Genomic DNA, 13,569 nt, shown 5'->3' with positions numbered 1-13,569 from the left:
GTTGAAGCTATTCCCTTGCCTTGGCCTCCCGAATAGCTGGGACTACAGGCGCGCGCCACCACACCCGGCTAATTTTTTGTATTTAGTAGAGTCGGGGTTTCACCATGTTGGTCAGGCTGTTCTCGAATTCATCTCAGGTGATCCACCGGCCTTGGCCTCCCAGAGTGTTGGGATTACAGTCGTGAGCCACCGCGCCCGTCCAGAACTGTGATTCTGGCCTTTTTTTTTTTTTCCGGCAATCTCTTGTGTCTTATTTTTCTACTCCCATGATACTCGGCACCCAACTCGGAACATTGTAGGTGCTAGTGAATGCTATTTGAATGAATTGGATCTACCTTTTATTTTTTATTTTTTTGTAGAGACAGGGTCTCACTTTGTTGCCCAGACTGGTCTCGAACACTGGGCTTCAAGCAGTTCTCTCGCCTCGGCCTCCCAAAGTGCTGGGATTACAGGCATGAGCCACCGCGCCCAGCCCAGATGTACCTATTAAAGATACATCCTGGCTGGGCACGGTGGCTCACGCCTAATCCCAGCACTTTGGGAGGCTGAGGCGGGCGGATCACGAGATCAGGAGATCGAGACCATCCTGGCTAACACGATGAAACCCCGTCTCCACTAAAAATACAAAAAATTAGTCGGGCGTGGTGGCGGGCGCCTGTAGTCCCAGCTACTCAGGAGGCTGAGGCAAGAGAATGGCTGAACCCGGGAGGCGGAGCTTTCAGTGAGCGGAGATTGTGACACTGCACTCCAGTCTGGGCGGTAGAGTGAGACTGAATAAAAAAAAAAAAAAGTACGTCTGGCCAGGCGCGGTGGCTCACGCCTTTACAATCCCAGCATTTGGGAGGCCGAGGCGGGCAGATCACCTGAGGTCGGGAGTTCGAGACCAGCCTGACCAACATGGAGAAACCCCGTCTCTACTAAAAATACAAAATTAGCCGGGCATGGTGGCGCATGCCTGTAATCCCAGCTACTCGGGAGGCTGAGGCAGGAGAATCGCTTGAACCCGGGAGGCAGAGATTGCGGTGAGCCGAGATTGTGCGGTTGCGCTCCAGCCTGACCAACAAGAGGGAAACTCCGTCTCAGAAATAATAATAATCACAGTTCAATACAAAGTGCAGAATAAGAAAATAGCATTAACTGTGCCTTGAGGAGGGGAGCATTTCAGTTGCTTCTCCAGACAACATCCACTTCCAGAATCTGTTGGGCTTTCCAGTACAACCAAAAACACACTCATTAAGTTCTCTCCCTGTTAAACTGTCTCCCTTAGTTTAAAGAACTTCACTGGCCCCAGTCTGTACCTTCCCAGCCTGTCCTTCAACGGGGCTAGACTGCGAGGTGTCCCTAAATGCAGCCTCCTAATGCCAGACCTGTATCTCCTTTTCTTCTCACCTCAAGGATATCCTAATCCCCACTAGGAGGTCTAGGTCAAAAGCTACCTCTGAGGTTTCCTCTGATCACCTAGCAGAAAAGAGAGCTCCTTTTCCTTCAGTAGGCTTTTCTCCCAAGAACTATAGGAGAAGCCTTCCCAGAGCACATGGCATATGAGTTAATTGCAAAAAGAAAAGAGTTCTCTAGACAGAAAAAGGAGGGAGGAGGCCGGGCGCGGTGGCTCATGCCTGGATCCCAGCACTTTGGGAGGCCAAGGCGGGTGGATCACGAGGTCAGGAGATGGAGACCATCCTGGCGAACATGGTGAAACCCCGTCTCTACTAAAAATACAAAACATTAGCCAGGCGTGGTGGCGGGCACCTGTAATCCCCGCTACTCCGGAAGCTGAGGCAGGAGAATGGTGTGAACCCAGGAGGCGGAGCTTGCAGTGAGCTGAGATCTCGCCACTGCACTCCAGCCTGGGTGACAGAATGAGACTCTGTCTCAAAAAAAAAAATAAAAGAAAGGAGGGACAAACATTCTAGACAGAACAGCAGAGTGAAGACTAGAAGTTCAAAATCGTGTACCCAAAATGTGAGGATTTGAGACAGAATGTATCAGATAAGAACGGTGAAGAAGTGACTATCCTGATCCAGTCTGTAATGACTGAATCGGAGTGACTATTTAGAAGCGAATTACAGGGCTAGGCATGGTGGCTCACACCTGTAATCTGAGCACTTTGGGAGGCTGAGGAGAGAGGATACCTCGTGGCTGGGAGTTTGAGACGAGTCTGGGCAACATGGTAAAACCCTGTCTCTACTAAAAATACAAAAATTAGCTGGGCGTGGTGGTGTATGCCTGTAATCCCAGCTACTTGGGAGGCTGAGGCAGGAGTATCGCTTGAACCCGGGAAGCAGAGGTTGCAGTGAGCCAAGATGGTGCCACTGCACTTCAGCCTGGGCAAAAAAGTGAAATTCCGTCTTAAAAAAAAAAAAAAAAGCAAAAGAAAACAATTTGATATTTCAGAACAGCATCTCACTTTACACATGTGAACTGAGCGCCGTCAACATTTCAGTGCTTGGGTCTGCTGTGGGCTAGAATCCATTCCTGGTATTGGTGAAGATGGGATCTGAGATGGGAAAATCGGCGATAGGCTTGGTTTCGGCCACGTGAACTCCGGGTACCCTGGAGAGCCATCCAGAACACCGCCGGAAATTCTGAGGGAGGAAGTGGGAGCTGGAGGTGGGGCTTGGTGATCACAGCATAGAAACTTGAGCTTCAGGAACCATATGGAGTTTATGAAGAGGCCCCAGATAAAGAACAGTGCTCACCTCGGGGAGATGGATTTATGTGTTTTGCGTTTTGTCTCGTTTTGAGACAACATCTTGTACTGTCGCCCAGGCTAGAGTCAGTGCAGTGGGGGGATCATAGTTCACTGCAACCTTGACCTCCTGGACTCAAGATCCTCCCACCTCAACCTCCAGAGTACCTGGGACTACAGGCACCCACCACCATGTCCAGCTAAGTATTTTCTTTTTTGTAGAGATGGTGACGGGGATGGGGTCTTACTGTGTTGCCCAGGCTGGCCTCAAGCCCCTGGCCTCAAGGTTTCCTCCCTCCAGGCATGAGCCACTGCACCAGGCCTGGAATTACAAATTTTTTTTCTTTTTTTTCACCCCTCCTTTTTCACTGGAATTATAATTGATGTGATTTTTTAATTTATATTTTTCTATATTTTATGATTATGTTTTTATAATGACTACATATTAGTTTGTTTTTGAGATAGGGTCTCACTCTGTTGCCCAGGCTGGAGTGCACTTGCACAATCTCAACTCGCTACAACCTCTGCCTCCCAGGCTCAAGTGATCCTCCCACCTCAGCCTCCCAGGTAGCTGGGACCACAGGCACGCAACACCATGCCCAGCTCTTTTTTTGTATTTTTGGCAGAGACAGGGTCTCACCATATTGCCCAGGCTGGTCTAAAATTCCTGAGCTCAACTGCCAGGATTACAAGCGTGAGCCACCACTCCTGGCTCTTTTTCTTTCTTCTTCTTTTTTTTTCAAATACATTTAAAAAAATATTTTAGGCTGGGCAGGGGTGGCTCACGCCTATAATCCCAGCACTTTGGGAGGCCAAGGCAGGCAGATCACGAGGTCAGGAGTTGGAGATGAGCCCAGCCAATATGGTGAAACCCTGTCTGTCTCTACTAAAAATATAAAAATTTAGCTGGGTGTGGTGGTGCATGCCTGTAGTCCCAACTACTCAGGAGGCTGAGGCAGGAGAATCGCTTGAACCCAGAAGGTGGAGGTTGCAATGAGCACTCTAGCCTGGGCGACAGAGTGAGACTCCATCTCAAAAAATATATATTTTAATAGAGACATGGTCTCACTATATATTGCCTGGGCTATTATTTTATTTATTTATTTATTTTTTTTTTTTGAGACGGAGTCTCGCTCTGTCGCCCAGGCTGGAGTGCAGTGGCCGGATCTCAGCTCACTGCAAGCTCCGCCTCCCGGGTTTACGCCATTCTCCTGCCTCAGCCTCCCGAGTAGCTGGGACTACAGGTGCCCGCCACCTCGCCTGGCTAGTTTTTTTTTTTTTTTTTTTTTTTTGAGACGGAGTCTTGCTCTGTCACCCAGGCTGGAGTGCAGTGGCCGGATCTCAGCTCACTGCAAGCTCCTCCTCTCGGGTTCACGCCATTCTCCTGCCTCAGCCTCCCGAGTAGCTGGGACTACAGGCACCCGCCACTTCGCCTGGCTAGTTTTTTGTATTTTTTAGTAGAGACGGGGTTTCGCGGTGTTAGCCAGGATGGTCTCGATCTCCTGACCTCGTGATCCGCCCGTCTCGGCCTCCCAAAGTGCTGGGATTACAGGCTTGAGCCACCGCGCCCGGCCTTGCCTGGCTAGTTTTTTGTATTTTTTTAGTAGAGACGGGGTTTCACCGTGTTAGCCAGGATGGTCTCGATCTCCTGACCTCGTGATCCGCCCGTCTCAGCCTCCCAAAGTGCTGGGATTACAGGCTTGAGCCACTGCGCCCGGCCGCCTGGGGTATTCTTAAACTCTGCCTCCTGGGCTCAAATGATCCTCTCACTTTGGCCTCCCAAAGTGCTGGAATTACAGTCCTGAGCCACAGCACTTGGCCCTGGTTTTATTTCTCCTAGTGGCTTCACCTTCCTCTTCAGCCCACAGGCTCAGCATTTGACCTCTCCCTTGAGCTCCGCAGCCTCAGGGGCAACTAGATAACATCAATTCTAGCAGCCTAAAATCTTGAACTGTTTCCCCTTCCTGTCTTTCCACAGCACCTGCTTCAGGCCTTTATTATTTCTTCCCAAAATTGCTATGATATTGACTTTTTGCTTAAAATATGTTTTCAGTTGCATTCAAATTAGGTATTCTCATGGTAAAATGAAAACAGTTCCAAAAAGAAACATATATCAGTGTGCAGATGGATGGATTTTTAAAAAACATAAAAACACAGTTCCAAAGAAAATCAAATAATCCTACAAAAAGCAGCCTGGCCACACTCCTCTAACCACTTCCTGCTCCCCTGGGGCATCCATTTCCAACTCCTTAAACATTTCCTCTAGTCTTTAGCTCTATATTTTTAATAATTCATATACTGCTATCTTCAGTTTTTTCTTTTTCCTTTCTTTTTTTTCTTTTTTCTTTTTTTTTGAGACAGGGTCTCGCTCTGTCACCCAGGCTGGAGTGCAGTGGTGTGATCAAAGCTCACTGCAGCCTCGAAGTCCCTTGCTTAAGCAGTCCTCCCGCCTCAACCTCTAGAGTAGCTGGGACCACAGGCATGTGCCACCCGGTTAATTTTTATATCTTTTTTTTTTTTTGAGACAGAGTATCATTCTATTGCCCAGGCTGGAGTGCAGTGGTGCAATCTTGGCTCACTGCAACCTCCACCTCCCAGGCTCAAGTGATTCTCCTGCCTCAGCCTCCCAAGTAGCTGGGATTACGGGCTTCTGCCACCATCCCTGGCTAAGTTTTGTATTTTTAGTAGAGACAGGATTTCACCATGTTGGCCAGGCTGGCCTCGAACTCTTGACCTCAGGTGATCCACCTGCCTCGGCCTCCCAAAGTGCCGGGATTACAGGCATGAGCCACCGTGCCCAGCCTAATTTTTGTATATTTTGTAGAGACAGTGCTATGTCGCCCAGGCTGGTGCTGAACTCCTGAGCTCAAGCGATCTGCCCACCTCGGCCTCCCAAAGTGCTGGGATTACAGGCGTGAGCCACCGCGCCTGGCCTAGTTTTTCAGTTATAAATATTAGCTATTGACTTTCTTCAATGGAAGATGAGGACTTAGCCCCACAAACACCACACACATATGCAAACATATTCCCAAAAGAATTATATTGCAATTGGCTAAATCAGCATGCAGCATATAACTTATGATTATGCATTATTCACAGATGATTCATGTGGTAAACTCATTACATTTCCTTTCTTTTGTTGTCTCTGGATGACTTCAGTCTGTTTTTACTTCGTTTTCTCTGGACCTATCTCTGCTCTGTCCCCAGACAGAACTGTTAACTCTTCTCTCAATATATGCAAACACACCCGGCGGGCACTGTCCTTCCCATCTGTCTCCCTGCCTCCCCTCTCTTTCCTCTCCATGGAATCCAGCACACCGTGTCACTCTAATATTTACAGCTGCCGATGGATGGCTCCTTAAAGCAAACAGAATTAAACCAAACTGTGGCCTAACGTTCGAGGCCCTCCACAATCCATCTGCCATCTTGATACTTCTTCCTTCAAACTCCTTACGCTATCAAAACCTAGATTTATCTAGGTGTTTTTTTTTTTTTTTTTTTTTTCAGACGGAGTTTCCCTATTGTTGCCGAGCCTGGAGTGCAATGGCCCGATCTCAGCTCACCACAACCTCTACCTCCCGGGTTCAAGTGATTCTCCTGCCTCAGCCTCCCGAGTAGCTGGGATTACAGGTGCCTGCCACCACGCCTGGCTAATTTTTTGTATTTTTTTTTTAGTAGAGGCGGAGTTTCACCGTGTTCCAACTCCTGACCTCAGGCAATACCCCCACTTCGGCCCCCCAAAATGCTGGGATTACAGTTGTGAGCCACCGCACCGGCCTATCTAGGTTTTAAAATACTAGGCCAGACAGGTATGGTGGCTGTTGTGTGTAATCCCAGCACCTTGGGAGGCTGAGGCAGGAGGATTGCATGAGCCCAGAAGTTTGAGACCAGCCTGGGCAACATGGTGACATCCTGTCTCTGCAAATAATTTTTAAAATTTACCCAGGCATGGTGGCATGTGCCTGTAGCCCCAGCTACTTAGGAGGCTGAGGTGGGAAGATCACTTGAGCTGGGGAGGTCAAGGCTGCAGTGAGTTGTGATTGCCCCCCTGCCCTCTAGCCTGAATGACAGAGTAGGACCATGTCTCAAAATATTAAAAAAATTAAAAATATTCCCCCCTAAAAAGATCCAGGGTAGGCCGGACGCGGTGGCTCAAGCCTGTAATCCCAGCACTTTGGGAGGCCGAGACAGGCGGATCACAAGGTCAGGAGATCGAGACCATCCTGGCTAACCTGGTGAAACCCCGTCTCTACTAAAAAATACAAAAAACTAGCCGGGCGAGGTGGCGGGCGCCTGTAGTCCCAGCTACTTGGGAGGCTGAGGCAGGAGAATGGCGTAAAAACCCGGGAGGCGGAGCTTGCAGTGAGCTGAGATCCGGCCACTGCACTCCAGCCTGGGCCACAGAGCGAGACTCTGTCTCAAAAAAAAAAAAAAAAAGATCCAGGGCTCCTTGAAAAATGGCTGGGGCTGGATAAGTCCAAAGTGAGTCTAGGGTCGGGCACGCTGACTCATGCCTGTAATCCCAGCACTTTGGGAGGCCAAGGTGGGTGGATCACCTGAGGTCAGGAGTTCAAGACCAGACTGGCCAACATGGTGAAAACCCGTCTCTACTAAAACTACAAAAATTAGCTAGGCATGGTGGTGCATGCCTGTAATCGCAGCTATTTGGGAGGCTGAGGCAGGAGAATCGCTTGAGCCCAGGAGGTGGAGGTTAAAGTGAGCCAAGAGAGTGCCACCGCACTCTAGCCTGGGCGGCAAAGTGAGACTCCGTCTCAAAAAAAAAAAAAAAAAAAGTGAGTCTGGAACATTTCGTACCTGATGGTAAGGCACTGCTCAAATCATGATGCAGAAATGTCAAAGGGCACAGGCGCTAACTGGCCCAATCTGGAACAATATGGACTTTTATTTATTTAGAGATGGAGTCTCACCATGTCACCCAGGCTGGAGTGCAGTTGCATGATCTCGGCTCACTGCAACCTCCATCTCCTGGGTTCAAGCAATTCTCTTGCCTCAGCCTCCCAAGTAGCTGAGACAACAGGCATGCGCCACCACGCCTGGCTAATTTTTGTATTTTTTGTAGAGATGGGGTTTTGCCATGTGTTCCAGGCTGGTCGCAAACTCCTGAACTCAAGCAATTCACCCACCTTGGTCTCCCGAAGTGTTGGAATTACAGGCATGAGCTACTGTGCCTGGCCGTTAAATTTCTTGGGTGTGATTTGGTAGTCTGGTTGTGTTAGGGAACGTCTTTGTTCTTGGGAGATAGAAGCTCAAGTATTTAGGGGTAAAATGTCTTAGTCCATTTGTGCAGCTCTACCTAAATCCCTGAGACTGGATAATGTACAAGGAGCAGAAATTTATCTGGCCACGGTTCTGGAGACTGGGTAGTCCAAGATCAAGGTACTGGTTCTGTTATCTGGTGAGGGCTGCTCTCTGCTTCCAACATGGTGCCTTGATGTTGCAATCTCCTTGGGCGGAGGGAACCTGTATCTTCACATGGCAGAAGGCAGAAGGGCCAGAGAGCCGAACACTGCTGAAGCCTTTTATAAGGGCCTTACTCCCATTCATGATGGAGAAGCCCCCAAGGCCTAATCACCTCTTAAATGCCCCATCTCTTGGCCAGGCGCAGTGGCTCACGCCTGTAATCCCAGCACTTTGGGAGGCCGAGGCGGACGGATCAGGAGGTCAGGAGATCCGGACCATCCTGGCTAACAGGGTGAAACCCCATCTCTACTAAAAATACGAAAAATTAGCCAGGCGTGGTGGCGGGCGCCGGTAATTCCAGCTACTCGGGAGGCTGAGGCCGGAGAATGACGTCAACCCGGGAGGCGGAGCTTGCAGTGAGCCGAGATTGCACCCCTGAACTCCAACCTGGGCGACAGAGTGAGACCTAGTCTCCGGTGGGGGCGGGGGGAAGCCCCACCTCTTAATACCATCACAGTGGCAACACCTGAATTTTGGAGAGGACAGGACACATTCAAACCATAGCAGTGTCATAATGCTGCAACCTATTTTCAAGTAATTCAGTCAAAAAGCTGGGGGAAAAAAATGTTTGTAGGCCGGGCACGATGTCTCATGCCTGTAATCCCAGCACTTTGGGAGGCAGAGGTGGGAGGATTGCTTGAACCCAGGAGTTTGAGACCAGCTTGGGCAATATAGGGAGATCTCATCTCTACAAAGAAAAATTTTTTCAGCCTGACGTGGTGTCTCACGCCTGTAATTCCAGCACTTTGGGAGGCCGAGGCAGGTGAATCACCTAAGGTCAGGAGTTCAAGACCAGGCTGAACAACATGGCAAAACCCCATCTCTACTAAAAATACAAAATTAGCTAGGCATGGTGGCACATGCCTGTAATCCCAGCTACAGGAGGCTGAGGCAGGAGAATCACTTGAACCTGGGAATCGGAGGTTACAGTGAGCCGAGATTTCGCCATTGTACTCCAGCCTGGACAAGAGCAAAACTCCATCTCAAAAAAAAAAAAAAAAAAATCTCGTATCCAAATTTTTCAAGGCCCAACTCAAACACCACCTATTCTATAAACCTTTTTTTTTTTTTTTTTTTTTTTTTTTTTTTAGATGTCTCACTCTGTTGTCCAGGAGTGCAATGGCGCCATCTGGGCTCACTGCAACCTCCACATCTCAGGTTCAAGTGATTCTCCTGCCTCAGCCTCTGGAGCAGCTGGGACTACAGGTGCCCACCATGCTCGGCTAATTTTTTGTGTTTTTAATAGAGATGGGGTTTCGTCATGTTGGCCAGGCTGGTCTCAAATTCCTCACCTCAGGTGATCTGCCTGCCTTGGCCTCCCAAAGTGTTGGGATTACAGGCGTGAGCCACCACACCCAGCTCTATAAACTTTCTATGATCTCAAAGCCTCCAAGATTCTTCTCCAGACCCTAATGGTATTCCACCTTCACCAGCCCTCACGGCTCCTACTCCTCTCCACCTTCTCTACTGCATCAGACCATAAGCTCCTTAAAGGCAGTGACCACGTGTCTACCAGTTGTACTTTACAAAGAACCTACCAAGATTATGTTTGCAACAAATACAGTTATCCCTCAATATCCACAGATTCAACCCATAGTGGATCAAAAATACTGGATTCAAGAGATGCGGAACATGGCCTACTGTGGGACTTGAGCATCTGCAGGTTTTGGTATCCACCAGGGTTGTGAACCAACCCCTCCAGATACCAAGGGATAAATGTATTTGTAAAATATTTTTATTGTGCCACCATGCCCGGCTGATTTTTGTATTTTTAGTAGACAGGGTTTCACCATGTTGGCCAGGCTGGTCTCGAACTCCAGGCCTCAAGTGGTCCGCCTGCTTCAGCTTCCCAAAATGCTGGGATTACAGGCATGAGGCACCATGCCTGGCCAGTATTTTTATTTTTTAATGAGACAAGATCTCTTTCTGTTGCCCAGTCTGGAGCGCAGTGGTGCATGGCTCACTGCAGCCTTGACCTCCAGGGCTCAGGCAATCCTCCTGCTTCAGCCTTCAGAGTATATGGGACCAGAGATGTGCACCACCACACTCAGCTAACTAAAAAAAATATATATATATATTATTCATACAGATGGAGTCTCCCTGTGTTGCCCAGGCTGGTCTCAAACTCCTGGACTCAAGCAATCCTCCTCCTCAGCCTTCCAAAGTGTTGGGATTATAGGCATGAGCTACCGCACCCAGCCCATTATACTTTCCTTTGTTTAAACACAATTAAAACAGTTATGTTGGCCAAGCATGGTGGTTCACAGCTATAATCCCAGCACGTTGGGAAACGGAAACCAAGGTGGGTCCAGCCTGGGCAACATAGTGGGACCTTGCCTTTACAGAAAAAAAAAAAAGGGTCGGGCACAGTGGCTCACGACTGTAATCCCAGCACTTTGGGAGGCTGAGGTGGGTGGATCACAAGAGACTGGGAGTTTGAGACCAGCCTGGCTAAGATGGTGAAACGCCATCTCTACTAAAAATACAAAAATTAGCTGGGCACAGTGGCAGGCGCCTGTTATCCCAGCTACTCAGGAGGCTGAGACAGAAGAATTGCTTGAACCTGGGAGGCAGAGGTTGCAGTGAGCCAAGATCACACCACTGCACTCTAGCCTGGGCGACAGAGCAACACTCTGTCTCTAAAAAACAAAAAAAAGAAAGAAAAAGAAAATAAAAGGCTGGGCACGGTGGCTCACACCTGTAATCCCAGCTCTCAGGGAGGCAGAGGCGGGAGGATAGCTTGAGCCCAGGAGTTCGAGACCCGCCTGGGCAATACAGAGAGACCCCGTTCTCCACAAAAAGGAAGGAAAAAAAAAACATATTTTATGTACCACATACAATTACATTATCTGTAAAATTCATTTGACAATTTGATTTTATATGTCTCTTTTTTTGAGACAGGGTCTCTCTCCATCGCCCAGGCTAGAGTGCAGTGGCATGATCACGGCTCACTATAGCCTTGACCTCCTGGGCTCAAGGGATCCGCCCACCTCAGTCACTGAGCAGGGGGTGCTACAGGCACATACCAAAATGCCCAACTAATGTTTGTTTTTGTTTTAGAGATGAGGTTTCACCATGTTGCTCAGGCTGGTCTCGAACTTCTGGGCTCAAGCGATCTTCCCAAAGTGCTAGGATTACAGGCATGAGTCACTGTACCTGGCTGTTACTTTTTTTTTTTGAGACGGAGTCTTGCTCTGTTGCCCAGGCTGGAGTCCAGTGGCACAATCTCGGCTCACTGCAAGCTCCGCCTCCCGGGTTCACACCATTCTTCTGCCTCAGCCTCCTGAGTAGCTGGGACTACAGGTGCCTACCACCATGCCCAACTAATTTTTATTTTATTTATTTTGAGACCAAGTTTCGCCCTGTCACCCAGGCTGGAGTGCAATGGTGCTATCTCGGCTCACTGCAACCTCCGCCTCCCAGGTTCAAGTGATTCTTGTGCCTCAGCCTCCCGAGTAGCTGGGATTACAGACATGCACCAGAACGCCCGGCTAATTTTTTGTATCTTTAGTAGAGATGAGGTTTCGCCATGCTGGTCAGGCTGATCTCGAACTCCTGACCTCGTGATCCACCCGCTTCAGCCTCCCAAAGTGCTGGGATTACAGGTGTGAGCCACCGCGCCCGGCCTACATTTTTTTATTTTTTAATGAGACAGGGTCTTGCCATGTTGCCCAGGCTCATCTCAACTCCTAGGCTTAGGCAATCCTCCTGCCTTAGTCTTCCAAAATGCTGGCATTACAGGCCACTGCACCCAGCCCTATTTATATTTTTTGAGAAAAGATAAAACAGGGGCCAGGTGTGGTGGCTCACGCCTGTAATTCCAACACTGTAATCCCACCACGGCCTCCCAAAGTGTTGGGATCATGAGGTCAGGAGATTGAGACCATCCTGGCTAGTAGAGTGAAACCCCATCTCTACTAAAAATACAAAAAATTAGCCGGGTGTGGTGGCAGGCACCTGTAGTTCCAGCTCCTCGGGAGGCTGAGGCAGGAAAATGGTGTGAACCCAGGAGGCGGAGCTTGTGGTGAGCCGAGATCCCACCACTGCCAGCCTGGGCGACAGAGCGAGACCGTCTCAAAAAAATAATAATAAATAGGCTGGGTGCGGTGACTCGAGCCTGTAATCCCAGCACTTTGGGAGGCCGAGACGGGCGGATCACAAGGTCAGGAGATCGAGACCATCCTGGCTAACACGGTGAAACCCCGTCTCTACTAAAAAATACAAAAAACTAGCTGGGCGTGGTGGCGGGCGCCTGTAGTCCCAGCTACTCGGGAGGCTGAGGCAGGAGAATGGCATAAACCCGGGAGGCGGAGCTTGCAGTGAGCCGAGATCCGGCCACTGCACTCCAGCCTGGGCAACAGAGCGAGACTCTGTCTCAAAAAAAAAAAAATAATAATAATAATAAAATAAGACAGAACAGTAGAACTTGGATTATAGTCTCATCCATGACACCTGGAGCCCCTGTGAGAAATGAGGGGAATCACTCTGGGAAATAAACAGATCTGTGGCTGCCAGGGTGCAAAGGGAGGGGAAGATGGTGAACGATGCTAACTGGACATGAGGTTTCCATTCGGGGTAATGAAAAAGTTCGGAGCTGCACTGTAGGGACTGCTCAGCACTGCGAATGTACTCAGTACTCAGTACCACTGAAATGCACACTTGACAACGATGACAAAAGTAACTCTTGGCCAGGTGCACTGGCTCACACCTGTAATCCCAGCACTTTGGGAGCCTAAGGGGTTCAAAACCAGCCTGGCCAACATGGTGAAACCCCATCTCTACTAAAATTACAAAAATTAGTCAGACGTGGTGGCACATGTCTGTAATCCCAGCTACTTGGGAGGCTGAGGCATGAGAATCGCTTAAACCCAGAAGGCAGAGGTTGCAATGAGCCAAGAACACACCACTGCACTCCAGCCTGCTGGGTGACAGAGCGAGACTGTCTCAAAAAACTAACAAAAAACCTTTTATGTTATGTGTATTTTACCACAAGGGAAAAAAAAAACAAAGAACTCATGAATCCCTCCGAACTACCTGGATCTGTGGAAAACACGTCCATGGATTGCATTTGGTGTACACAGGGATGGAATTTGGTTTTGTTTTTTTTGAGATGGAGTCTCGCTCTGTCACCCAGGCTGCAGTACAGTGGCGCAATCTTGGCCCACTGCAACCTCCACCTCCCAGGTTTAAGCAATTCTTGTCTCAGCCTCCCAAGGAGCTGGGAATACAGGCGCCTGCCACCATGCCTGGCTAATTTTTGTATTTTTAGAAGAGACAGGGTCTCACCTTGCTGGTCAGGCTGGTCTCGAACTCCTGAGCTCAGGTGATCCACCCACCTCGGCCTCCCAAAGGGCTAAGATTACGGTGTGAGCCACCACGCCTGGCCTGGTTGTTATGTT

At 49.1% G+C, this 13,569-nt stretch overlaps 1 protein-coding gene across 1 annotated transcript in view; it reads left to right on the top strand.

Annotated features, from left to right (window-relative positions):
- BUD23 (BUD23 rRNA methyltransferase and ribosome maturation factor) overlaps positions 1-13,569 on the top strand; it is a 206,783-nt gene that overhangs the window by 20,240 nt on the left and 172,974 nt on the right. The gene's annotated exons all lie outside the window — the stretch shown is intronic.

Source organism: Macaca thibetana, chromosome 3 (assembly GCF_024542745.1).
Source record: "Macaca thibetana thibetana isolate TM-01 chromosome 3, ASM2454274v1, whole genome shotgun sequence".
In the NCBI taxonomy this organism is placed as follows: Eukaryota; Metazoa; Chordata; class Mammalia; order Primates; family Cercopithecidae; genus Macaca; species Macaca thibetana.
This window is presented reverse-complemented; position numbering and strand designations above follow the sequence as displayed.